The sequence below is a fragment of the Maylandia zebra genome, linkage group LG15, assembly GCF_041146795.1.
Source record: "Maylandia zebra isolate NMK-2024a linkage group LG15, Mzebra_GT3a, whole genome shotgun sequence".
Classification (NCBI taxonomy): Eukaryota; Metazoa; Chordata; class Actinopteri; order Cichliformes; family Cichlidae; genus Maylandia; species Maylandia zebra.
In genome coordinates this window covers 30,943,282-30,949,281 of record NC_135181.1, presented here as the reverse complement: position 1 = coordinate 30,949,281, position 6,000 = coordinate 30,943,282, and positions in this window count along the sequence as shown.

Here is a 6,000-nt window from a genome sequence, read left to right as displayed (position 1 = left end):
TATATCTCTCGGCTGGCCTGGGAACGCCTTGGTATTCCCCCGGACAAGCTGGAGGAGGTGGCTGGGGAGAGGGAGGTCTGGACCTCTTTGCTTAGGCTGCTACCCCCGCGACCCGACCTCGGATAAGCGGATGAAGATGGATGGATGGATGGATGGATAATTGAGCATGCATCAAGACATATAAAATCACTTGAAAATGTATAGTTATCATTTTCATTTGAAAAAGTTTGAAATATTTAAAGCACTGTCAGATTTTTAAGTTGTGTTAAGAAAAGCACAATAAACAGACAAAGTGTACAAATGTGTTTGCAGTTGATGAAAAGCAGCTGACTCACCTGTGTTTCTTTCAGAAGCTCCAGGATGAAGGATGTTTATCGTCTCATACACCAGGTTCTTTGGAAACTTGTTGAGTGCAGCAGTTTGAGAAAAACTATATAGCAAATATTCAGAAGCTGTCTCAGTGTCACAGATGAGTGTGTAAGTGAAGTGTTTGATGATTCTGCTGTGTTCTGCAAACGTGGAACAGGCTCAACAAACCAAAGCAGCTGAAATCTGAACAGAGTCTGAGAGCGAATGAAACGGGAAAGTTTAAAAAGTTTCATGCAATGGAGTCTATATTTGTTCCCATGGAATAGAGTTTATGTGACACATCGCTTCTGTGCTTCCTTTCCAAGCTGTTAGACTACAATTACCTGGATGATTGAGAACCTACGGGGAAAAAATGAAGAAAAATAAACATGACGTAGATAAAAACATGAGGAAACAGGGTGTGCACAAGGATATTTGGCATGAGGACTGGACTTGGGGATCAAACAACCAACCTTGGTAGATGACCTGCTCTACCTGCTGAGCTACACCCATCCCCAAGAAGAAAAGTGCATATAAAAAACACTCCATTTTACCTTCCACACCTACTATAACTACAGTAGTTTGTAGTATTATGACAAAGATTACACTGATACGCTTCTTTGGACTGCTACAGAACAGGTAGGTTTTTGTGTTAGGTTACATTAATGGTTAAATCCAGCTAAATCGTTGGCTAAATTCTGGCTGATCGGAGCTGGCTTGGCCCTGACTTATCGAAGAATTAAGAAAGCGGAACTGGCTGTTCAAACGCCCACAAGGCTGCCTGCTGGGATTGAAACGATGGAAAGAGGCGTGAGTTTCTCAAAATGGGCTCATTGAGTCAGCACGGATAAGATCTTGGAAAGGTTTACAGCTGCCGTGAATACGAATAAGATCTCTGAGTGCAGACTTGATTACATCTCGGAATGGCTCGCTCGGAATAACATCTCTGGGTGCAAATTGGATGGCATCTCGGGGAGGCACACTGTCGTGAGTTCTCAGAATCGGCTCTTTGAGCACAAGAATGACAACATCACAGAACGCAAGTATGGCGAAGCTCGCGGCTCTCCAACGGGAGATTGAGAGACCAGTGTTGGACTGTAGAACTGCTTTGAAATTCATATGAGCTGTTCGCACTAAAGTAAAAAGCACCATCACTTCATGCGGATACCCTTTCGGCGCCAGCTGCGGTCGCAAGGCTGGAGCCGAACAAAAACACCCTGATAACGACTGTGTTTAGTCTGTTCCTTCTCATTCCATGCAAGGCCACCTGGGTTGGCTGGAAGACTGTTTACTTAGCCTAGCAGGGCGAAGGACACTGTCTCAGCTGAACGCTGGACATGCACACACATACTTATACACTGATATGCACACACTCATCCCCCCTCCCTTTCCAAACGCCTTCGATGCTTGTTCCCTCCTGGGAACACAGCGGGTCTGAGCCCGCGCTGGAATGGTAGCGCTGGGCAGGATGGCTGTTGTGTTTGCTTCGGATTACTCCTCACCCCCCACCCGACCCTGTGGGTTGTCACGTGTTCCACAATGTTGTACTGTGGACATTTATGTGCTTTTTTGTGCAGAGTTTATTTGTTTCCTGTTCTCATGCTGTCCTCCCAGGAGCCCAGCATGAGTAGAGGTCTTTTTTTTCCCTCTTATACTTTCCCATTGTAGTGTATATTTCAGTTTTTTTGGGGGGAGTTTTCTGTAGCGCTACCGATCTCCAACCTGTATCCCCATGTGATGTCTGTGTTGTGTGTGTAAGGTCGGGGGGGTATTATTTCACTGCAGGGCACCCTGCACGTGGCGAATAAAGCCTTGATTGATTGATTGATTGATTGATTGATTGATTGATTGATTGATTGATTGATTGATTGATTAAATCCACAAACACCAATGAATACAGGAATTATGTGCCTTTTTTCAAAGTGTTTTCCCCATGCTATACTCCTACATCTGATCGCAGGGCTTCCCCACCTGACAATTCTTACATTAATTCATGAGTATACTGTATATATTATGGAAAGCAACGGAAAACATAAGTTCCAAGGTAAAGGTAAGACATAAATTCAGGAAGGATTTAATTCAGGAAGTTTGTATCAAAATAGGAGCCCACCTTATTACTCAGTACCCTTAAAGTTGCTCTCAGTTTGTAAAATGTTGGTGACCCCGGCACTAAAGGTTTAGTTATTGTAATTAATGTATTGATTTGGTGATGCTCATGTGATTTGACTGAAGGTGAGAGATGTTAGTCAGGTGAGAATCAGCTGAGAGTCAACATCTCTGTGCTATGTTAAGGAAAGTCTAAGGCACCTCAAAGCAGGCTGTGCAAACATGCATAACACTTGAATGCTTGACTGATCGAATAAGTCTTCTTTACAACATCGGCCACTTTCTTTTTTACTTGACCATATCCAGAGCAGAGGTACAAAGAGAACAACCAACAAGCCTTGGGTCTGTTATTTATGAATGTTAAAACATATAGTGTATTATTTAGTATTGTTATTGGGCTTACTGTATTCTTGGTTATAACTCTTACACGCATTTCAGACAACTAAAATCAGCTTAAGTGAAGTCTGACTGTGTCAAACAGTAATGAAGATGTCAGAGAGACTCAGCTCAGACTGCAGGTGTTTTCACTTGGCAGATCGAGCGGCCGGCTGGACTCACTGTGAGGCTCCCTTCTAAAGATAAATGAAAAGCAATTTGTTACTCCTGCCAGACTAGACACTGACAGCATCTGGTCAGTGTGTGAAACCATTTAGATAAAAATGAATTTGGTGACCCAGAATTTCTGCAGGCCTGGTTTTCCATGACGGGAGAGATGGATTAAGTTTGTGGTGCAGATACGGAGCAGGAAGGTGGAAATAAAATGAAGTCAATTTGAGTTTGTGCAGTGGCAGACAGGTTGATGGAGAGCTCGGTCTGTCTTAGGTGGAGATTGGTTTGTCTTTTAGGGCAATGTGTGATGCTGGACCCACTCAGAGACTGTGTTGTGTTCACAGCAGTAGAGCAGTGGACAGTACGTAGATAGACTGAAGTGGAGTCTGCAGCTCTTTGATGTGTGGGGTCAGAGAGGTTAAGATAAAGAGGTTAGTGGAACCAGCTGTGAATGGGTTTTTTGGCCAGTCTTGTCTGAATGCATATAGAGTAAGCCAAACACATTCTACTATGTGATGGAAAAATCAGTATGCACAGGTCATTAGAAAAATATTAAAGAGCAAATCAATTGTCAATTTGTTGAGCAGTAAAAAAATTTTCAGTACAAATTTCAAAGTCACCTGATTGTTAGCTGGACGCACAGTTTTTAAAGAAAATAATGAAATGTGGCCCTTCCATCCATCCATCCATCTTCATCCGCTTTATCCGAGGCCGGGTCGCGGGGGCAGCAGCCTAAGCAAAGAGGCCCAGACCTCCCTCTCCCCAGCCACCTCCTCCAGCTTATCCGGGGGAATACCAAGGCGTTCCCAGGCCAGCCGAGAGATATAATCTCTCCAGCGTGTCCTGGGTCTGCCCCGGGGCCTCCTCCCGGTGGGACATGCCTGGAACACCTCACCCAGGAGGCGCCCAGGGGGCATCCTTGTCAGATGCCCGAACCACCTCAGCTGGCTCCTTTCGATGTGGAGCAGCAGCTGCTCTACTCTGAGCCCCTCCCGGATGGCCGAACTTCTCACCCTATCTCTAAGGGAGAGGCCAGCCACCCTTCGGAGGAAGCTCATTTCTGCCGCTTGTATCCGCGATCTCGTTCTTTCGGTCACTACCCACAGCTCGTGGCCATAGGTGAGGGTAGGGACGTAGATCGACCGGTAAATTGAGAGCTTCGCTTTTACACTCAGCTCCCTCTTCACCACGACGGACCGGTGCAGCGTCCGCATTACTGCAGCTGCAGCCCCAATCTGTCTGTCGATCTCCGGCTCCCTTCTCCCATCACTCGCGAGCAAGACCCCGAGATACTTGAACTCCTCCACTTGGGGCAGGAAATGTGGCCCTGTGCAATTCAAACTTTTATTTCCCTGCTGTGTTTTACACGTTTTATTTATCTGAGTTTATTTGACCAGGTGGCTGTTTTTAGAATAAGTAGACCTGAGCATCTTTGGGCTTGAAACTAAGGGGCTTAAAACTCTTCTTTAAAAGTCCTGTGTTTAAAAAAAGATCAGATTTGTGGTTAAAACAAACAACTATAGTTTTCATAGCTTTAATAATTAATTTGTCAGTTAAAATGATTAAAATGTAATGGCTCAAAGAAACAGTACTTCTGGTAGTCTGATGATAATGTCCTTTGCCATCTCATCAGGTTGTGTGTTTGGTGGTGTTTGGATGTGTGCATTGTTAAGTGAGGATGTATGATTCCTGCTTCTGGGTCTAAACTACTCTGAGTTTATTAAGGCTGTTGTGTTTTTAACATGTTTTGTATCTTGTTCTATTTAATCTGAACAAGCCCCTGTCTCGGTTTTTATTATCACTATTCATTTTAAAGCTCGGTTTTTAAAACCTTAAGATGTAACTACAGCCCACCACGTGTAGCAGTATATTGATGACTAACCTCAAATTGTGGATGGATGATCTTAGTTGTTCTCTTGACTGAAGTTTGGTCCATTTACAGCATTGTGCCATGCGATTGCATTTGTCCCTAACTTTTGGGAACCCTCACATTAACTTTTATTGAGTGGAAAAAAGTTAGCGTTCATCCTCTAGCTTCACTGTTTTTATATTATGCTAACCATAGCTGTGTAACTCTGTTAAACTTCATAAATTCTGTTTTCATGGATGCCTGCATGTTAAACTTTATTGTTACACGTGTAGAGCAGCCACACTGATCATTTTATTAAAGATGAAAGAATTTAGACAGTTTGTAACTCTCGGTGATGCCGCAGTATTCGTTTGACTTTGACTTTTGGGACCAAAGGCGGAGTTTGGCCAGTTGCTTAAAGACTTGAAAAGTTTTGAATGAATTCTCATAAAACTTCATAGGTGTGGAGAGTGCGGACATGTTAGAAATTTACTTACATCCACTAAGGTCTCCAAGGTTAACTTAATGATTTATCAGTTGAAAATTGACAGAAAGCTATATTCAGTTAAATTCAGTTCAATTGTATTTTTATATAGCACCGAATCACAATAACAGTTGCCTCAAGGCACTTTATATTATAAGGTAAAGACTCTACTGTATAAATATTCAAAATATGACACATTTTATTTTTAACATATATCCTAATTTCATGTAGAGCTTTTTGATACTATGTTTCCTACTGCCATTGTTAGTACTGACAACATATAAGCATATAGGAAGTGGTAAATAGGGATTCTAAATATATATATAGATATTGTAACTTTATGACTGTTATGTACATTAGAGCAACAGATTATAATTGTTTAAATATATAACTATTTTAATAGATGTACAATTTTTCTGATTTTTTTGTAAACAAAAGAAAAACCCTTCTGATCATAAAACTAACATTTAAATAAATTTACTAAACAGTAAAATGAATGCTTCACATGTACCATTTCCACATAAATACAAAATAATTGTGTTCAAAATTATGTCAAATTATGTACTTAATTAGTTGCCCAAGTGTATTTGTATAAAATAAAGACTTTTGTTCAGTCATGGATAAAAGATTTTAAAGGATAACAAGCACTAATATTACATTCATG